Below are 22,352 nucleotides of genomic sequence, written 5' to 3' on the forward strand. Positions count from 1 at the left end.
CCAAAATGTAATGGCTGAGAACAACAAACATTTATTATCTCACAGTTTTTTGGGGTCAGGAATCCACCTTGCTTAGCTGGGTAACTCTGGCTCAAAGCTTCTCATGAGGTTTCAGCCAAGCTGTTGGCCAGAGTTACGGTCTCGCCTGAAGACTGGACTGTGGCGGAGGATATCTGCTTCCACGCTCACTCCTGTGGCCATTGGCCGGCCTCAGAAAATGTGCTCTCAAGCTTACCCACCTAACGTTGACAAGCCTTGGGTCCTGGCTGGCTGTTGGCCAGTGACATCAGTTCTTTGCCTTGTGGACCTTTCACAGAGTTGCTCACAACATGGCAACTTAAAGCAAGAGATTCAAGAGAGAGAGAAGAGACATCCCGTCATTTCTGCCGGACTCTAATCATTAGAAGTGAGTCACTAGGTCTAGCCCACAGTGAATGAGAAGAAATTACACAAGGGCTTGACTACCGGGAGGTGAGGATCCTTGGGGCCACCTTAGAAGCTGCCCACCACAGGTGTAAACCCATAAATTGGGATGCTATTCAGCAATAAAAAGGCATGAACTACTGAAACATGCTACAACACGGATAAATCTCAAAAACATTAGACTAAGTAAAAGAAAAAAAAAAGCTCATTGCCTTTGAGTCGATTCTGACTCGTAGTGACCGTATAGGACAGAGTAGAACTGCCCCATACGGTTTCCAAGGAGCAGCTGGTGGATTTGAACTGCCAACCTTTTGGTTAGCAGCTGAGCTCTGAACCACTGCACCACCAAGGCTTCCTAAGTAAAAGCAGCCATACGTAAGCAGCCATACGTAAAAGACCACATAGTGTATGATTCCATTTATTTGACATCCTGGAAAAGGCAAAACTATAGAGACTGAAAAGAGATCAGAGGTTGCCTGCAAAAGGGCACAAGGGAACTTTATTGGATGATGTTCTAAAACATTGTTTGTTCTAAAACTGAATTGTAGTGATGGTTGTACAACTCTATTAATTTACCAAAAATCATGGAATTGTACCCTTAGCAAGAAAAATGGCGTGGGATACAAAACAACTGGCCTGTATTTTTCCAAAAATGTCAATGTCATGAAGGACACGAATTATTCCGGATTAAAAGAAACCAAAGAGGCATGACAACCAATGGCAATGCATGATCTTGGGTTGGATTCTGGATGGGAAGGGAGAAGAGATGTGGGAAGATACCGTAAAGACACACTAACGGGAAAATCAGAGAAAATTACATATGGACTGTAGATTATAGTATTGTGTCAATATGAAATTTCCCATATAATTGTCCTGTGGTTATATAAGAGAATATCCTTGTTTTTAGTAACTACATGCTGAAATATTTAGGGGTAAAGGGGCATGTTTTCTGCACATACCTGTCAACTAGCTCAGTAAAACATATCTATGTATATATACAGACAGGAGGAAATTTCTAACAAATTACTAACAGCAAATTACTAACAATTGGTGCATCTGGGTGAAGGGTGTATGGGAATTTTTTGTACTGTTCTTGCAACTCTTCTTAAGTTTAAACTTACTGCAAAATAAAGAGTAAAAAATAAAATAAACCTTTGAACAAAAGGCCCCTTATCCCTTAGCTTCCAGCTGGGATTGAACACAACTACCAGCAGGAATAGAAAAACGAACCGGAGAAAGAAGGAAACAAATGATTTTTTGAGCCCCTACCTACTACTTCTCAGGTGCTTCCATGTTTCTTTGTGTTATTCAATTCTCGGACCACCCCTTAGAGCACTGGCTCGGACCTCAGCTGCACATTAAAATCATCTGGGGAGCCTTAAAACTCCTATACCCTGGTCACAAACAGACTAATGAATTCGAAAGCCCTAGGGGTGGGACCCAGTCATCAGCATCCATTGCACAGCCAGCGTTGAGAGCCACTGCCTTAGCCCTACAGCTGTATTACCTCCATTTTACAAATGTCAAAGATGAGGTCCAGGGAGATTCAGTAGCTTGTCATGGTTATGTAGCTTGTGGAAGTGGCAGCAAGGGTAGAAGCGGACACGGGCACACAGAAGGAGAGGTCCATGAGACCCCCATTTGCAGCTTCTCTCCACTGCATCTCCTGGCTTTCTTCTGTCTTCACCAGGCTTTCTGGAACCTGGCCTGCAAAGAACTGATTTGGATGATGTAAAATACAGTCAGACCTGCTCCAAATTATAAACAACAGCAACAAAAACTAGTTGCCTGTTGAGTCAACTCCAGTTCATGGTGACCTCATGTATGTCAGAGTAGAATGGTGCTCCATAAGGTTTTCAAAAGTAGATCACCAGGCCTTTCTTCCCAGTTGCCTCTGGGTAGACTCAAACCTCCAACCTTTCGGTTAGCAGCCAAGCGCGTTAACCATTTGCAGCACCCAGGAACTTGCCTAAATTTTAAGGAACTTATAAAATAACATGAAGTTGTAAACTCTAGTGAATACGAAAAATTCTATAAAACGATATAGCTGCTTTATGAGAGAAATCAGGTAGTGGGAATAGGTTCAATCAGTAAAGGCTCTTTTGACTAAGTGGCCAAGAAATAGAAATTGGCATCTCTAAATATTTCTTTCACTTTTTTCTCCTGAAAACGTTGTCTCCTCTCCACGTTTTTCCTCTGTTTTCTCCTTTGCTCCTCCTCAAATTTCCTGCAACTAGATAAAACAAGACCTAAATTTTTAAGTTGTAAAATAAGAAATTTGAACAGATTTCCCTCCAAATTTAGAATAATTAAACGTTGGTCTCCTTTAAGCCATGTTTCTTGAACACTTGTAAATCACTAGGAAGAATGATGTCTTATTTTCATTTTGTTCTATTAATTTTTCATATTATTGAACAGATAATATTCATGTAAACCCCGTTGCTGTCGAATCGATTCCGACTCATAGTGACCCTAAAGGACAGAGTAGAACTGTCCCGTAGGGTTTCCAAGGAGCACCTGGTGGATTTGAACTGCCGACCTTTTGGGTAGCAGCCCTAACTCTTAACCACGGCTCCACCAGGGTTTCCAAAATGTTCACATAATAAACCTTAATTGTCGCAGTTCCTAGTTTTCCCAAACATTTAAAGATAAATCCTTTTCAAGTGCTATTCAAGCTGAAGAAGGGGAAATTTGACCCACAGTTTATCACTTACTACATTAACATACTAATCCGCCTACAATTTGCATTTGACTGGGAGGTTGTTCTTTTATCCCTATAATCTTGTTGGCAGACTATCACAGTTTTTGGTTGATTTTTCAAACAAGTTGTCTACCCACATGGGGGGAAATAAGGTGGTGTCAATACAAGATGCTTGGAAGTGAATTAATTGCTCTGAAACAATCCATGTTGGTTTAGCCCCTTAGGTGGTGTTCCTTGCACAACTCTGGTAAATGCTAACGATCAGTTCACACTGGCATTTAAACGAAAGCCACCCTAAGACATTTCTCACACTTCCTAATGAATCATTCCTTTTTTCTTAGTCTCAAATTGTCTAGGTCTTGTCGTGATCTAGGATAGCTCTTCTTTATCATTAAAGTGTGATTGAGACTTTCCCGCAGCTTGTCAGGTGACTAGTTCAGGATAAACTAGTTCCTTTCTGGCAGCTTTGCCATTCAAAGTGTTTACCCTGATGTGGGCACACGGAGCAAGGAAATTAATACTAAGCCCTATTGATGGTAACTCTACTGGTAATAGAGATTTTAATTAAAAAATGTAATTGAATATTTTAAGCAATAAAATGCTATTCAGGTGGGAAAATATTCTGGAGGGCTTGTGGTAAAAAGTGCGTGCACTCTATATAACCAAACCCACTGCCATTGAGTTGATTCCAACTCATAAACAACCCAATGGGACAGAGTAGAACTGCCCCATAGGGTTTCCAAGGCTGTCAATCTTTACCGAAGCAGACCACCACATCTTTCTCCCCTGTGGTGGCTGGTGGATTCGAATCGCTGACCTTTCGGTTAACAGCCAAGCACTTAACCACTGCACCACCAGGGCTCCTTCACTGTATATGGAGGCAGGATATCTCCGGTGTAATGACGCCATTGTTTTCTGTATGTGGACCAGTATAAAGATATACATAACTGTCCAAGAGAAACATTTCTCTCTCTTTACCCATTGCCGTCCAGTGGATTCCTACTCACGGTGACCCCATGTGTTACAGAGTGGCACTGTTCTATAGGGTGTTCTTGGAAGTAATCTTTATGGAAGCAGATCACCAGGCCTTTCTTCCAAGGTGCCTGGGTAGGTTTGAACCACCAACCTTTAGGTTAGTGGTTCAGTGCAAATCGTTCGCGCCACCCAGGAACCAAGTACTTAGTAATTCCCTCAGCGCAACTGGTAAGATTGTCTTTGTTAGACAAAAGAGTGTCCCTTTCAGTGCCCTGCTATATACTTGGCAACAGATTCACATCAGATTTCTCTGTCCTAGGATAAAGTGCCTAATAAACTACCTTTGAGTAAGAGATTTATGATTAGTAGCCCCAAATAATTATAGTAGTAGAATTTCTGAAATGTGGACAGGAGAGATTGGTTTTGGTGGGCTGTGAGTGGAAGTCTTTCCAATTACATAAATGACTTCCTGTTCCATCTCTACTTAAGAAGAAATACCTGACAGAAATTCAGGGGAGGGGTCCCTGGGTGCTGTAAATGGTTAATGTGCTCTGCTGCTAACTGAAAGATTGGAGGTCCAAGTCCCCCCAGATGTGCCTCAGAAAGAAAGGCCCGGCAATCTGCTTCCGGAAAATCAGCCGTTGAAAACCCTGTGAAGTGCAGTTCTACTCTGACACACATGGGATCGCCACGAGTCGGAGTCGACTCAATGGCAACTCTTTTTTAATTCGGAAAGAGGAAGGACAATGAAAGAGGACTGATGCTAATGGTTATTAGCCCATGTTATATATGCAGAAAACTGTGATACACACACTTACATTATTTTGTTTGCTCCTGTCAGCAACCACAAGGTAGATAACCAAAAAAAAAAAAACAACCAAGCCCACTGCCATCGAGTCGATTCTGACTCATAGTGGCCCTATAGACAGAATAGAACTGCCCCCCATAGAGTTTCCAAGGCTGTAAATCTTTATGGAAGCAGACTGCCACATCTTTCTCCCGCGGAGTGCCTGGTGGGTTCAAACCGCTCACCTTTTGGTTAGCAGCCAAGTGCTTTAACCACTGCGCTACTAGGGCTCCTAGATGAGAAAGATAGATGCACTGATTTCCCACCTGACAAATGGTGGAAGTTTAGTGACTTGCTTACCATCACTCAGTAAAGTGATAGAGCAGAGATTCAAATACAACTCTCTCCAAAGCCTGCTTCTTTCCACTAACCACTCTGTAGTCAAAATGAAAGAAGGGTCAGTAAAATCTGAAAATGAAATCAGTCTGAGTATGTGATATCTTATTGAGGGAGACACAAAGTTTGGGAGTAGAGAGGCCAGAAAAAAGAATATTGCTGAGGACATGGCGGGAGAAAACTAAAACCAAACAAACCCGTTGTCGTCGAGTCAATTCCGACTCACAGTGACCCTAGAGGACAGAGTAGAACTGCCCCATGGGGTTTCCAAGGAGCGGCTGGTAGATTCAAGCCACTGATCTTTTGGTTACCAGCCGAAACTCTTAACCATTACGCCCCCAGGGCTCCAGGAGACTTGATAGAAAACAGAAGGAGAATACAGACTTCTCTGGGACCAAGGACAAAGAATAAAATGTACTTGGGTACTTGAGGAGACTGGAGGCTCTTAGTAATAGATTTCTTCTATGTTGAACAAAGCTGAACTGTGAGCCTGTATTTGCTGACCTCTATGTAATTGTGGATTTCAAAGAATAGTTCAGTCACTTGTAGTGGCTTCAGGAAGATTAGCCTAAGCGTGTGTTGCTGTTGTTGAGAATTTACTAAGAGGAAGCTTTTAAGAGAAAAGGAAGAGAGCTTCCCCTGGAGTGTGGGAATTTCTCTAGGGTGTTTACAGAGGAATAAAACTGTTGGGGCAAAGACTGGGTGGATGTGCATCTTAACTATCACCAAAGCAGGAGGATAGCTGTTCCTAGGAAGTTGCTCCAAGAATACGACCTGACCTCTCTGTGGCAGGGAAAAAAAAACTGCCTGTACTCCATCAGCAATGTGCCAGCCTTACCGAGAACCCATCGTGTGTGGCACTTGCCGGATCCTGGGAGATGTCGATAAATTCTCAGGATGACTCCTGCCTTTACGGAGCTGATTGTCTGATGTGGAGCCAGCACAAGGGCCCTGGAAACAATGCACAAAAGAGAAAACAGATTCTTCCTGGGTTGTGAGTGTAAGTTAGGCTGCCTCTGGGAGCCAGGGAAAGAAGAGATGTGCCAAATCTAGTGATAAAGAAGGCTCCCGGAGGAACTTGATAGTGGCCTTGAAGATGAGAGGAATTGGGTCAGGGCCAAGAACAGAGACAAAGGAGATCAAGGCAGGAAGATCCAGGCTTGAGTCTTCTGAGCTTTGATATACACGTATGTCCACACCATATATATACATGGCACATGTATGCCCACAAGTGTGGCCATGTATAGATTTCTTTGTATTTGGAGGGTTCATTACTGGTAGGAGTGTATGTTAATACAACCACTTTGAAGAGCCATTTGGTGATAATCCGGGTAATTCGTGCTCTTTGTTGCAACAATTTTATTCCTAGGTATATACCCTACAGAAATTCTCCCTCTTGTGCTCAAGGGGATATGAATAAAATGTTCGTTGCAATGTTTTTATTAGCAAGATATTGGAAACAACTTACGTTTCCATCCATAGGAGAATGAATAAATAAATTGTGGCAGATTCATCCACTGGAATACCTACCATATAACAGTTAAAATCAATGAAGTGGAGCTATGTACATCAACATGAATAAATCTTAAAAACAATGCTGAGGGGTGAAAGCAATTTGTAGAAGAATCCATTCGGAATGGTATTCATATGAAGTTTTTAAAACATACAAAACATGCATATTACACATATGTAGTAAAAATATACTACATATTATGTGGTTAAAAAGTAAAAATTCAGGATAGCAGTAACCTCTGACAGTAAGGAAGGTGAACACAACTGGAGCTTCAGCAATTTGTATAATATCTTATTTTTTAAACTGGGTGATGGGCACCTGAAAACCAACCCAAAACCATTGCTGTGGAGTCGATTTAGACTCATAGTGACCCTATAGGGCAGGGAGGAACTGCCCCATGGGGTTTCCAAGGCTGTAGTCTTTAAGGAAGCAGACTGCCACATCTTTCTTCCGCAGAGCACCTGGCGTGTTCGATCAACTACCCTTCAGTTAGCAGCCGAGCTCTTAGCCACTGCACCGCCAGGGCCCCTCATGGGCACATGGGTGTTTGTTTGTTGATCTCTAATATTTGTATCCCTGAAATATTTCATCAAAGAGATTAGAAAATGTAAAAAGAAGACTGAAAAAGAAACAGTGAAATGTTTAACAGTATTTTTTAGGATCACGTGTGCATTAAAATTTCTTCTTTATATTCTTTTATTTTTTCCAAAATGTGTCATTTTTACTATATAAAATTTTAAACAAAAAAACCGGTACATTACGGAGCCATGCTATGGCCCAAGAACAGTAGTCAGCACATATTAAAGTCTCAGTTACTATTTATTAAATGGATGGATGTATAGATGGATGTATGATGGACGTACAGACGGATGGATGGATGGATGGATGGATGGATGGATGGATGGATGGATGAATGAGTGGATGGATGAATAAGACCTTAGCCACACAGGCTGGCAGGGAGGAAGAAGCAGCTAGGAATGGCAGCGGGAGGCTTGTCCCTGAGGCAGGTAGTCCTATATGGTACACTGTATAGTGGCCAGTATTCCTTCTTCTAAGGAGCAGAACCTGCAGGTGTCATCAGATCCATTCTGGCAGGTAGGGTTGGGCAAAGGCAGAAACGCTAATCTGATCACTTTTCTCCATCCTTACCCAACCTATTCCCACCTTCTTTCTCTTTCTCCCCTACCTGCGTTCCGGAGATTCCACCATTCCTAGCACCTGAGCCTGCCCCCCACCATCTGTAGACAAGGAGGAATGTCTATATATACATGTCATTCATGGTCTAAACAGCTAGCCTAAGTAACTTGCCTAGTGCCTAGAGATGGAATGGATCAAAACTACTTAATTCACACCAGTGTCAAAGTCCCAAAAATCATCCCAAACTCGCCAACATTTCGGAAAACTAGGGCTGAGAAACCATAGGCAGATTATACAGATTCAGCAATGCATTTGCTTGCTTTAGATGAGCACACATTTATATTTGTACCAAAGTTCTTGCACTTCCAAGCAGAATTATATATCACTTGGTAGGATTTTGCTTTATTAAACTGACTAACAAGGTAATTCTTTGGACCCAGGTGATTTGAGGAAGATACATCAAGAAGTCACACAGAAAATAGCAGTAATTTTCTAAATACAGCCGGTCGAAGCTATCTGTTGTGTGCTAACAGAAAGACTCCTGGGTTTTAGTAGACAGCCCGCTATGTAATCACCCTGGCTGAATAGCCTCAGATACTTTGTTTTGAAGCGAGTGCAGAAATCCTGCAGGTTTAATTGCCAATAAATCAGCATGACCTCGACTCCCTGGCAAGCCTTTTTACAATGATCTTTTCAACCAGAAAATGAAGAGATGGATTTTACAGTGTATGCATACTGCTTATGGTAAGATAACAGAATTAGAATTATGCTCGCAGTTTCCTCCATTACAGGCTATGCTAGATAATGAAGAGCTCTATTAATGATACATTCTGTTTGCTTTTAGGTTATTTTCATTTTGTATTATACTTATTTGTTTTCATTATTAGGGAGAGCTATCTTCCTTTTTAAAAAATCCTCCCATCATTTGTTAGTTCAATATTTTACCATCACTTGAGATTTTATTCCTTAGTTAATTCACAAGAATTTGCATGAAAATAGCCTGGCTCACTCAAAAAGCTATTCATTCACAAACTGATTGAATTGGATGTTACTTTTAGCTGAATTTCAGATTTGTTTAAAAAGGTAGCTATTCTTAATTAATATTTCCAATTTATGATTATAACTAACACAGATTGTAGCACTCATCTGTACCCAAATGTAACATAAACCTGGTGTTTGTACTTTTGAACTGTTTGTGTGTCTGATTTCATTTTAATTAGAATGAATAATATTTTGATATATATTTCTACATTTAGATTTTTAATTGTATGAACACTGTAAGAAAATATCACATTTTCAAACCACTAAACAATAGGTTCTACCTCCTACTTAATTTCAAGGACTCCCGCTGCCTATTCTAAATTTAGGATGATGATTTTCCTGCCTGACAGCAGGGAGCTGGACCAGATGATCTCTTAAGGCTCTGCCTAAAATCTGTGATATAACCTGCTGTGTCAGGAAGCGATCGTCTTTTGGGCTTTGTGTTGGACAATACCATTGTGTTTCTAAATACACGTTTTAAGATGTTTTAGGACTGATACTCTTCTAGGAAGATGGTGGCAACAATGCAATTTTAGAATCTCTCCAAATCCCCACCTAACAACAGATAGGGCAACTAGATAGCAAAACTAAAAATATTTACAAAATTATATGACAAGGTATCCCCAGAAAACCCAACATACAACTGAATGAGAACAAATCACCAGTGTCTATAAGACCTGCATGTTACCGCCATCAGGAGAAAGCAGAGGAAAGCAATGAGGCCTTTGACAAACCTGAGGATAGAGTAGAAAAAAGTAGCCAACACATATTTATTGGCAGCGCAACAGACTACTTCAAGAAGAGCGGCTGCAACTGGGAGGTGCTTCCCTCACTTCAATGGCAGATGGGAGCAAAAGGCCCACAGTGAGGACAGAAGAGACTAGAGCAAATGGGCCCTACCAAACTCCTGAGACTTACCAGCAAGGGTGCCCTTCTGCGACAGGGCCATACCTAGACTGCTGGGAGTGAAATCAGCATTGATCAGATAAAGACAATAAAGACAAAGGAAAGAAAGAATTCGTAGGGCCAGGAAATCTTATCCAGCTAATTTTTTGTTAACACTTTGTGAAAACAACAGGAGCTCTATGAAGTTAGCAACACTACTTGAATCATTCCTCCTTCTAAAAGTTCAGAAAAACTAATTTCACATAAAAATGAGCCACAAGTCAGTTACAAAAAGGAAAAAAGAGAATAAGAAGCAGAATGACATCACTTCAGGCAGTGAACACACATCAGAACATGTGTCCACAGAACACATCAAGACTATAATCTTCTATTTCAAAATAAGCTAAAAGATGTTAAGAAAATGATACAAGATATGAAATAAAAACATAAATCAGATATTTAAAAATTCAGAATTAAGGTAACAGAACTCAGAAAAGAATTAGAAAGAAAAGAAAAATCATTTCAGAAATGAAGACTTAACTAGAATGAACATAAGAAAATACATGTACAGATATTATCTTAAGAGAAATAGACGGTGAAAATAAGAATTTTAAAAAATAAAAAATAGATAAAAATTATTCAAGTTAAAAAAATGAAGGTGAATATCCAACATATAGATAATAGGAAGTTCCCCAAAAAGAAATGAAAGCAAGGGAACAGAAGAAATACTAAAAACAATTACTCAAGAAAACTTTCCTGAAAATAAAAAAAAAAAAAAAAAGTTTGCTATTCCATATTGAAAGGATATCATGTATCTGAGAATATCCACCCAGAACAACCAACACCATGGCATAATCTAGTAAAAATTATTGGACTTTAAAGAAAAAGAGAAAAAAATCCTTTAAGCATCTAGGCAAAAGCAATACACAATTGATAAGAAAAATAAAGTTAGATTATCGTCAGATGTTTCAACAGCAACACTTTATGCTAGACAAAAATGGAGTAACGTAATTAAGACATTTAAAGAAAGAAAATATGAGCCAAGGATTTTATATTCAGAAAAACTGACCTTTAAGTATAAAAGGCATGGACAAACATGCAAGAGCTCAGGGAATATTGTTCTCATTATCTCTCCGTGAGGAATCTACCAGAGAATAAGCTTTAGACAACCAAAATGAATAAAGAAACATTGACATAGAGACTGGCAGTGAGCATTACATAAACAATTATAGGACTAAATAAGGGTTAAAAGGGAGAGTATGACATGCAATGGTTATCTAACAATGTACACATAGTACAGCTATTAAAAATAGGGGGAGAATGCAGAGAAAATAAGTGACAAATGTAGCTATTCTCAGTATTGTATTTTTCTGAGATTTTGATATACGTAATGTGGGATATGGAGCCCTGGTGGCACAGCGGGTAAGAGCTTGACTGCTAACCAAAAGGTCGGCAGTTCAAATCCACCAGCTGCCCCTTGGAAGCTCTGTGGGGCAGTTTTACTCTTTCTTATAGGGTCGCTTTGAGTTGGAAACCACTTGTCGGCAATGGGTTTTTTTTTTTTTTTTGGTTTTTTGGTTTTTTAATGTGAGATGAGGAGCCCTGGTGGCACGGTGGTTAAAAGCTTGGCTGCTAACCAAAAGGTCAGCAGTTCAAATCCACCAGGTGATCCTTGGAAACCCCATGGGACAGTTCTACTCTGTCCTGTAGGGTCGCCATGAGTTGGAATTGACTGGATGGCAATGGGTTTGATGATGTGGGATAAAGTAAACAGCCATCATGGGATATTCTAATTCTATTTTACCCTCTGTCCTTGAGATCCAGGATTTTTCTTTCCAGTGTGGAAGACAGGAAAGACAAAAGTAATATAGAAGGGATTAAATAAAAAACCTATAGTCCTGAATTTGAATCGGAAATGTCAATACTAACTCAGAGGGCTTATTTTACATTTTAAATCTATGATTCTTTGTATCTGTGTATTGTTTAACAATAAAAATGTTCTTTAAAAGATTTCCTTTTTTAATTTCCTGTCTCTGTCCACTGAACAGCCTAGAGAACAATGACCCACCCTGTAGCAAGGAGCATCCCTAGAACCCAGATGTGGTCTTGAAACACCCTAATACCATTTCCCACTAAAAGAAATCAGGGCTTCTTGGAGAAATGACTGATCTCAGGTCTCGGGCAGTAAATATATAAGATGAGCCTTGAATACCTTGTCATACTAGATAGTGAGGAAGTTATTAAGATTACCGGGGTCGTGTACAAAGACCCAGGAGCCAACCTGAAAAGACTCCCACTGGCCGAAGATAGGACAATTTGAGTTTCAAACTTGATGATAATTGCAATAGATCAAAGTCTATCAAATATGTTTAAATACATGTATTCGTAATTACACACACACACATAGATTTGTTTAAATTGTTCTTTGGTGGCAAACTATATGGCTTAAAAAAACCCAGAAATTTATTCTCTCATAGTTCTTGAGGCTAGAAGTCTGAATTTAGGGTGTTAACAGGGCCATGCTCTCTTTGAAGGCTTTAGGGGAAGATTCTTTTTTGTCTCATTAGCTTCTGGTAGCTCCAGGCGTTTCCTTGGCTTGTGGCCAGTCTCTGCCTCTGTCTTCATATGACATGAGTTTCTGTGTCACTTCTCCTCTTTGTATATGGACACTATCACATTGGATTAGGGCCCACCCTACTTTAGTATAACCTTATGTTAATTTAACTAATTACATCTGCAAAAAAACAAAAAACAGCCCGGTTGCCATCAAGTCAATTCTGACTCATAACAACCCTACAGGACAGAGTAGAACTGACCCATAGGGTTTCCAAGGAGCAGCTGGTGGATTCAAACTGCAGACCTTTTGGTTAGCAGCTGAGCACCACCAGGGATCCATTACATCTGCAAAGATTCTTATTTCCAAATAAGGTCACGTTCATAGGTACCAGGGGTTAGGATGCAACATATGCTTTTAGGGGATATAATCAATCTGTAACAACTGGTAATGGAAAAGAATCAAGCATTTATACTTCTTTTTCTATATGAACAGTATCATTGGGTCACTAAATAGTAGATGAAGGGAAGCATCTCTTTATAAGAGTATTCCAACTAATAGAGTATCACCATTTTCAACCTCCAAAGAATTAATGGACATAGACAGTGAGCATCAAATCTGCTGACAAGACAAACAAACAACAGCAACACAGACAACCAGACATGTGCCTCCTGGTGAAAGAAAACGCTATCACTTAGTCTTCCCAAGGGGATCAACTTGAGTCTGATCATACTTCTGGATCCAGCTGCCCATATGCAAGAAATAAAGAGGACAGAAGAACATGTTGAGCCTCACCCTGACCACTCAATCATCAACATTCAGCCTGTGGGGGCGTATACAGGTCAAATGTCCTGGACTGTTCAACAGATACACTGTTAAAAAAAAAAAAAAAAGACTGGAGGAGGAGCCTGTCTTAGTTATCCAGAGCTGCTGTAACAGAAATACCACAGTAGGTGGCTTTAACAAGCAGAAATTTATTTTCTCAGAGTTTAGGAGGCTAGAAGTCTGAATTCAGGGTGCTGGCTCTAGGGGAAGGCTTTCTCTTTCTGTCAGCCTGGAGAAAGTTCTTTGTCTCTTTGAGCTTCTGCTCCTGGAAGATCTTCACATGGCTTGGCATCTCCCTTCCATCTCTGCTTCTCTCCCTTCCTTGTTTTAATCTCTCTTATATCTCAAAAGAGATTGACTCAAGACACACCCTACTCTAATCCTGCCTCATTAACATAACAAAGGCAACCCATCACAAAGTGGGATTATGTATAACCACAGGCACAGAGGTTAGGATTTACAACACATATTTTTTGGGGATATGACTCAATCCATACCAGAGCCTAAGGATTAAAAGAGATTTAAAAGAAATGCATATATATATACTGTATGCATATATATATATATATATGTATATATATATAATATACATATATATAATGGACAAGATGAAACAGTGGTCTGGGGATGTATGCTTGGATTGTTTTATTGCACTTGGGTGATAATGCTGTGAAGAAAGCAAGGGTTGCTGTAATAGGATAGCAGTTACTTTTGGGGAGAGAGGAGGTCATAATTGGAATTGGGCATATGGAGGGGGTTCTTAAGGAGGGGTGGCAGAGTTCTATTTACTGGCTTGGATAGTAGTTACAAGGAGGTTTTCCGTATAATTACCCAGTACCACTAGTTGCTGTTGAGTTGACTCTGACACATGGCAACCCCATATGTGTCAGAATAGAACTGTACTCCATAGGGTTTTCAGTGCCTGACTTTTCAGAAGTAGATCGCCAGGTCTTTCTTCTGAGGGAGTGCCTCTGGGTGGACTAGAACCTCCAACCTTTTGATTAGCAGCCAGGTGCATTAGCCATTTGCAGTCTCCAAGGACTCAGTAGCTGACTGGTCTTCTGTATTTGTTTTGTTTCTCAATGAAAACGGTTATTTTCCCCCCAAGAGCAGTACAGAACACAAAGAGAAGAGACTTGTGTGTTGTTTGCATTTCAGGACATTTCTCTGGTGGCATAATGGTTAAAGTGCTTGGTTGCTAAGTGAAAGGTCGGTGGTTCGAACCCACCAGCTGCTCCACAGGAGAAAGCTGTGGCAGATTGTTTCCGTAAAGATTTATAGCCTTGGGAACCCCATAGGGCAGTTCTACTCTGTCCCTTGGGGTTGCTGTGAGTCTGAATCAACTTGACAGCAATGGGTTTGCCAGCGTCTTCCAAAAATCCTAATATAACCCCATTTCTTCATTAAACTCAGCAAATCCTGTTCTTGGGGTAGCAAACACCTATTTCTACCTGCAACCCTAGGGAAGCAAGTGAGAGACTTGCAAAGTTGAAAGGAAAAATGTTTTGCCATTCAAGCAAATTCCTGCAAATAATAATAATATAAGATTAAGCTGAATTCCTGGGAGAGCATAGGTATAAGTATGTTGTTGTTGTTGTTAGGTGCTGTCGAGTCAGTTCTGACTCAGCAACTCTACAGGACAGGGCGGAACTGTCCCATAGGGTTTCCAAGGAGTGGCTGGTGGATTTGAACTGCCGAACTTTTGGTTAGCAGCTGAGCTCTTGACCACTATGCCGCCAGGGCTCCAGGTATAGGTATGGCAACATTAATATGGTGGTATCACAAAAACTCTCTGAGAAACTAGAGAACCCCTACTATCTCTTCAAGCTTGCAACCTCCCTTCATTTAGATCTGACAAGTGAAACCACCACGATCCATTTAATCCATTGATTTTTTTTTTTTTTTTACTTTAAAATGCAAAAGGTTACCTGGAGATCAACTTGCATCTCAAATCATTCTTCATCAGCAAGGATCTTTCTGAAAGCTAACTTTTCTGAAATGGAAATTAAAGCTGTGAAGCCAGAGTCCATGATGTGCCTTAATAACACATTACCTGTGATTGGTGAGAAGGTAATACCAATTGGACAATTTGCAAATATTGAGCACAAGTTTTTCTGTCTTGTCTCAATTTCAAATAAGAAGTCTTCTTGTAAGACTGGAGTTGGACTTCCAAATATATGGTCACCATACCTATATGACAAAACCATCTTTTGCCTTCTTCTTCCATTCCTAGTAAAAACAATGCTGCTCTTACAGGTAGAGCTAACAGATGGATTTAACACATTCTCAAATTTTTTAATTATTAGAACTAGTCCAAGAGGTTCTGAGGAGGTGCCTTGGAGGCCATTGGGGAGTGGAGTTAACAAGCAGGCAGGGTTACTTAAATCCTATTAATTCTTTAAGGCCCTGCTCAACATCATCTTTCTGCTCTCAAAAAAAGAAAGAAAGAAAACCCAAACTAGTTGCCATAGAGTTGATTCAGACTCATGGTGACGCCACGTGTGCAGAGTAGAACTGCTCCATAGGGTTTTCAAGGCTGTGACTTTTTGGAAGATGATCACCAGGCCTTTCTTCCAAGGTACCTCTGGATAAGTTCCAATCTCCATTCTTTTGTTTACCAGGCAAGTGCTCAACGATTTGCACCACCCAGGACCCCTCTGCTCTCCAAGCCCCTTTTAGCAGCATTATAAACTGAGCCACTCATAACCCAGCTTTCGTTATTGCCACTATTACTATTACTATTGCATATTGTTCTTCAACTGCTTTATTATTGTTAACTTGGTGTCCCTATTCAGTTACAAAGCTTCCTGAAGTCAGCCATCCTGCCTTATACTTTCCTGTATTCCCTATGCATATAGAAGACACTCCATACTCATCGATCTCATTGATTGATCCTTTAATTCATTCATTTATTCAATCAACAAGTATTTACTGAGCACCTGCTATGTGCTGTCCTTGCTGCTGGCAATACAGCTATGAGCAAGTTGGTGCTGTTATGAAACTTCCATTTTAGTTGGAATAAGGGTAAATCCAACGTACCCTTATTTTCCTTTCCAAATTATGGACCCTAAAATGACTGACATTTCTGCTGCAGCAGGGGCTAAACCATACTTTGTGCAAAAAGGATTCCCAGCCCTTTCAGCAGTTTAAAAAACAACAACAACAAAAAAAACTCATTGTCCTCGAGTCAATTCGGACTCATAGCAACGCTATAGGACAGAGTAGAACTGCCCTGTAGGGTTTCTGAGGAGCGGCTGGTGGATTCGAACTGCCAACCTTTTCGTTAGCAGCTGAGCTCTTAACCACTGAGCCACCAGGGCTCCTTCTGCCGCTTAGTGATAGGCAGTGCAAAAGGAAAGGAAAAACAAAACAAGTTCAGCAGTTGTGAGTTCCTTCTGACTACTCTTCCCTTCAGTGAGGGGCTTACTTCAAAAAGCCAAGAGGAGCCTCCTGAAATCCGAGGTGAGGAGGGTTCACAAATAGTTTCCCTTTGACTTCCCCACTTGTCACCATTACTTTCATTCAGACAGAGACTATTTAATACACTAGATACATGTCCGTGTACATGCATGCATAGACTCGCACACACAGTATATATACACATGAAAGTCTCTCTCTCTTCCCTATATTCCTAATGTTTCTAGGGAGACTTTTATTTAAAATTTCTAGGGATACTTCTGTTTTAAGGCAGCAGTTACCCTGGTGCCCTTTGCCCTATGGAGAGATTTCTTATGGGCAGGGCAGCAGCAAAGCTGTAAACCCTGACTTTTGTGATTTCTGTTGTGATGTTGGAGCTTTCTCACTGCCTGCTGTTTTTGTCCAAGCAGTAATGGCAAGTGGATGCCTGGGAATCTGGTTACTTCTCAATCCCTGTTATTTATTTCATCAATTGCACTGAAGTGGCAAATTGTATAGTACCGTTCCCATTGATTTCTTAAAGTATGTGTTTTCCTGATTATATTTGTTTTGATAAAATAATCTATGACAGAAAAGAAAACTAAAAAAAAAGTGTAATGATTTGCTCCAGGTGAATTGTCCAAGCCTTATAGTATGTGTAGTATAAGATTTTAAGACTCTAGTCTTAAAAAAAGATCCCTGGTGGCACAGTGGTTAAGCACTCAGCTGCTAACCTAAAGGTCAGCAGTTTGAACCCACCAGCTGCTCTGTGGAAGAAAGATGTGACCGTCTGCTTTGATAAAGATTACAGCCTTGGAAACCCTATGGGGCAGTTTTACTCTGTCCTATAGGGTCGGTATGAGTTGTAATTGACTCAACGGCAATTGGTAGTCTTAAAAAAAATAATTATAGTACAAATTTGTACAATGCTACAGATAATGTTAAAAATTAATGAATTGGTAGAAAGATAGATAGATATATAGATATTTTTTGAATGAAGAAAAAAGTGAAAAAAAGTCACAGGGTCTTCCCTCGATGAGTTTAAAATCACCCCAGCATCCCAGCGCTAGCGCTATGCCAACAATAAATTCTGTGTAATGAATGAATTTAATTCATTTCTTTTATTTACCACTCCCAACTCCCTAATACTTACATAGTGGATTATCTATGAAGATAGGAACCATGTTATGAATATAAATAGTAATAGGATTATAATATTATATATCATTTCAAGCTGGCATCAGTATGGTCAAAACTTAGTGCTTTAAGTCATGGCTCATGTAAATAACTGTCCACCAACTCTTTGATCCTCACTGAGTAATCCGATTACAGACAGATGGGAAGATAAACGTTTCCAAAGAAGAAATCAGGAATATTTTCCGTGTTGTGCTAACATTCTCAATATTTCCAAGGTTTGCTCGAGGTGACCCATTCTTGCTACCACAAGAATGCTGTTAAAGGTGGGGCTGAGTGTCTTCGAAGGGTTATAAATTAATGGGTTTTCATGTGGGGTGATTATTTTCATTTGTCCAGATAGGAAGGGCATGTGGGAAGCAGATGGCTGTCACTCAGCACAGATTGGCTCCAGATGACTGTACTTTTCCCAAGTTGAGCTCTCAGGAAGTACAAATCAAGTTCGCCATGGACAATCAGTGAAACCTGTGGACAACTGGAGTCTTTCCTGTGCAAACTCTGACCTCAACTTTATGCTGCCATATTTCCTTGTGTAGAGAGATTTGTTTACTGCACAGGACACTTTTGAATCAGTTCAGAGTCCTACAGGTGGAGACTAAAGGATTCTACTCAACTAAGTGCAGCTCACATCTCTTTTCCATTCTAGGAATGGCAGAGAAAATATTGAAATTGCTTAACTATCCTCTTTATTCATATAAGTGGGACGACAGTATTGCAGTGGCCCTATAGAGTTGGTCTTATCAAAACAGTTTCCTTACGGGTAGATTATTGGGGGTCCATATGTTAGACCAAAAAAAAACCAAACCCATTGCCATGGAGTCGATTTGGACTCATAGCAGTCCTATAGGATAGAGTAGAACTGCCCCATAGAGTTTCCAAGGAGCTCCTGCTGGATTGGAACTGCCAACCACGTTGTTAGCAGCCAAACTCTTAACCACTATGCCACCAAGGTTTCCATATGTTAGACAGACAGTAGAATATAAAGATAAGACAGCTTATAAACCTTGGAGTAAGTGTAAGACAATTAATTGTATGTTAATATCTTGCTATTGACCTATGAATTGAAGTTATAACTTCTTTATGTGACATGTTTGAAACAGCCAACTTGCTTCCCCCTTATGTCTTCACATCCACAAAGCTTGAGTACTCTTTCTCATTTGTTTAACAAGTGAGCAGCGCTCAAAGTCTTGGGACAGGAAGAATTCAAAACCCTACCAAGTCTCCAAGTGGAATACATATTGAACATTGAGTACTGAGTTATCTGGGGGATTGTTCCTAAAAAACAGTGTGAATCAAAACTGTATAACTTAAGAAAATAAATCTATGTGTCTACTTAAATAATAGGTGTCTCTAAATTGGCCCCCACTTCTTGAGCTATGCTGTCACATATTCACTCATTTATTCATTTAACAAATTATTTATCAAGTATGTGCTTGACTCTGGGAACTAGCTATGTGCCAGACTTTGATCTAGGCAGTGTTTTATCCAAGGAGATAAAAACTGTGGATCTTACACTTTATTGTGTTTCAGGATAGTGCTTCAGTGTATGAGCCACAGAATTACATAGTTCCAAGGTTGCTCCAACTGACTGTCTTATCTTACTTCAGCCTGTGTCTGACCGCTCTTGACTCTCAATTGTTCTTCAGTTTCTTTTCGGCTGGATCACTCTAGTTTGACACATTGATTCAAAATCTTTCATATCAGATTCTTCACTTTGTTCTTTGTAGTCCAAAAACAGTCTTTCCCTCCTGGTTTGGTAACCCTGAGAATGAATGACCTGGCAATGAGCCTCTGAGTGCGACCCCCAGAGCCTACCACATTTCCCCGGAATTAGTCCTAGGTGCCTCACTTATTCAGAAACTGAACTGGAGAGGAGTTCACAGCTCCTATGGGGCAGTTCTACTCTGTCCTATACTGTTGCTATGAGTCGGAATCGACTAGATGGCAATGGGTTTACACAGTTTGGGGAGCCCTGGTGGTCCAGGGGTTAAGAGCTTGGCTGCTAACCAAAAGGTTGGCAGTTCGAATCCACCAGCTGCTCCTTGGAAACCCTATGGAGCATTTCTACTCTGTTCCATGGGATCGCTATGAGTCGGAATTGACTGGACGGCAATGGGTTTGGTTTTTTTGGTTTACACAGCTTGGAGGAAGGCAGTGGGGCCAAAGCCGCTTCAGGAATCCTGAGGACAGGACAGAGGTGTAGCGAAGGCATGGCAGGTAGGGTGCGTGCTCTGGGTGCTGCTTGAGGAGGGGCGCTAATGAGTAGTTCTTATTGGCCATTGCAGTTTCCATCGCCAGCTGGGAGAGATCATTCAGCAATTTAAAACTAATTGCCGTAGGCGCTATTGTCCGTAGATAGGTCCCTGGGGCAGGAGCTTTGGGTTGCCTCTCTAGGGCTGCTGGGATGAAGTGGTTGCATCCAAGTCTGGTCTGGTGAAATTCCACTCAAGATTTTAATTTCTTGGAGAGTCTGATTGGCCTAACTTGGGTTATGAGCCGCCCCTTAACGGGAAAGGGCAAAGCACTTTGAAAGTCTCCCTAAAAACTGCATGCCACAGGAGAGCAGTTTCCCAAAGGGAAAGAAGGGGGAATACGTGCTGAGCAGGTCAAGGAAATTTCCCCCAGAGGTCATTCCTGTCTTACCTCTGTTGTCTTTGAGCTTGCTGATGTGGTGACTGAGATGCCCTGTCCCCTTGTTCTACCTGGCAAACACGTCTTCTTATCCTCCTTTGTCTCCTCCAACTATCAGCTCATCTCTGTCTTTCCCGTGAAGCTTTCCTAGATTTTGCAATGGCGTTCCAGGTACTCCTTCTTCCTATTCTGCCCAAATGGAAGTTTTGATTAAGAGTAAGTAGGGAAACTTGTTGCCGTTGAGTTGATTCCGACCCTAAAGGACAGAGTAGAACTGCCCCATACGGCTTCCAAGGCTGTAAATCTTTAGGGAGCAGACTGCTACATCTTTCTCCTGTTGAGCAACTGGTGGGTTTGAACCGCTGACCTTTCTGCTAGGAGCTGAGCACTCAACCACTGTACCATCAGGGCTCCTTAGGAAGGAGGGAAAGATAATTTAAAAACCTGAAGCGCTTGGTGGCAGGGCGGGATATGCTGCTCTAGGGGTTATTGGGGGAACTCTAAGGCTCTCTTCCCAACTAGACTCCTGGTGTCGGGACCTTTTTCTCCTTCCCGTAGATTTGCGAAACGTAGCCTGCTTTCTTCTTCTTCTTTCCCCTCTCTCTTTCTTTTCTTCTTCTTTTGTTGCTGTTACCAACTACTGTATCCCTTGGTTCTCCTTTTCCTCCCAGAGTGGATGCGGAGAGGAATATACTCCCTTCTTGCTGTACACCAGAATAAACACTAGGCTGCTTATTTTCTCTGTCATTCCCGGTGTGGAAAAAGAGACCTGAGCTGTACTTGTTTGATTAGTCTATAGTCTCTACCTTTAGTTTTAAGAGCTTTGTTGAGGGCTAATTACCATGCAAAACAGAAGAACCAAACCAAAACCTGTTGCTGTGTAGCCTATTCCGACTCACAGTGACCCTGTAGGACAGAGTAGAACTGCCCCATAGGGTTTCCAAGGCTGTCATCTTTATGGAAGCAGACTGCAACATCTTTCTCCTGCAGAGCGGCTGGTGGGTTTGTACTGTGCCACCAGGGCTCCTTGCAAAACAGAAGGGGACAATAAAAGTAACAACATGAGGAAGTTATGAAGTCTCTGAAAACCTTGCACAATGTCTAACTTTTTATCTTTGTCTGGTACCCAGAAGCGTAAATGGCTCATTTTCTGCCCCTGATGGTAGAGCTCTCATAAAATCTCCTCCTTTCTGTACCTCTTCCCCCCTTTATCTTGTTCTCACACACTTCTTCCTCCTTCCCTGACGGCGTCTCTTTCAAGATGTGTAAGTACAGTTTGGGTGTGTACATGTAGACCATGGAAGGCTGCCAGACTCAAGAAATCATTTGCTGTCAGAGTCACTTCAGGACAGTTGCCTTAGTCCCTCTCAACTGTGTCTTATGCCACCTCAGGACAGCTTTTCAGTAGAGCTAAGAGCATACAAATTGGACTTGAGGAGAAGGGACTTGGGGAGAGGCAAAGACGTAGGCTATGAGAAGACACCAAAGAGAAACCATACCTCCCTTGCCATTTTGCTAATAAGAGTCCTTGGTAGTCAGTCTGTCCAGGTGCCCCTGGACATCAGCTCCAGGTGAAGCATTTAATAGGCTGCTCCAGGTGGACGTGCTGTGTCGATGTGAACCTGGACACTGCAGACACAGAAGTGTGTGAATCGGAGGAATCCAACCTCGCATCACCAGGAAGCCAGTGCCTTGCGGGCAGACCAGTGACTTACCACAACTTGATAGTATTACACACAAGGACAAATCTTGGCAGCCTTGGTTTGATAAATGGAAATCAAAAACACTAGTCACTTTTTGTAGTAGGAGAGACTGCACATCCAAAGTCAACCTTTAAAAATATTTCCAACTGTTGGTGTACTTAATGAATTCAACCACGAGGGGCGAATTCTAA

Source organism: Trichechus manatus, unplaced genomic scaffold (assembly GCF_000243295.1).
Source record: "Trichechus manatus latirostris isolate Lorelei unplaced genomic scaffold, TriManLat1.0 scaffold00005, whole genome shotgun sequence".
NCBI classification, from domain to species: domain Eukaryota; kingdom Metazoa; phylum Chordata; class Mammalia; order Sirenia; family Trichechidae; genus Trichechus; species Trichechus manatus.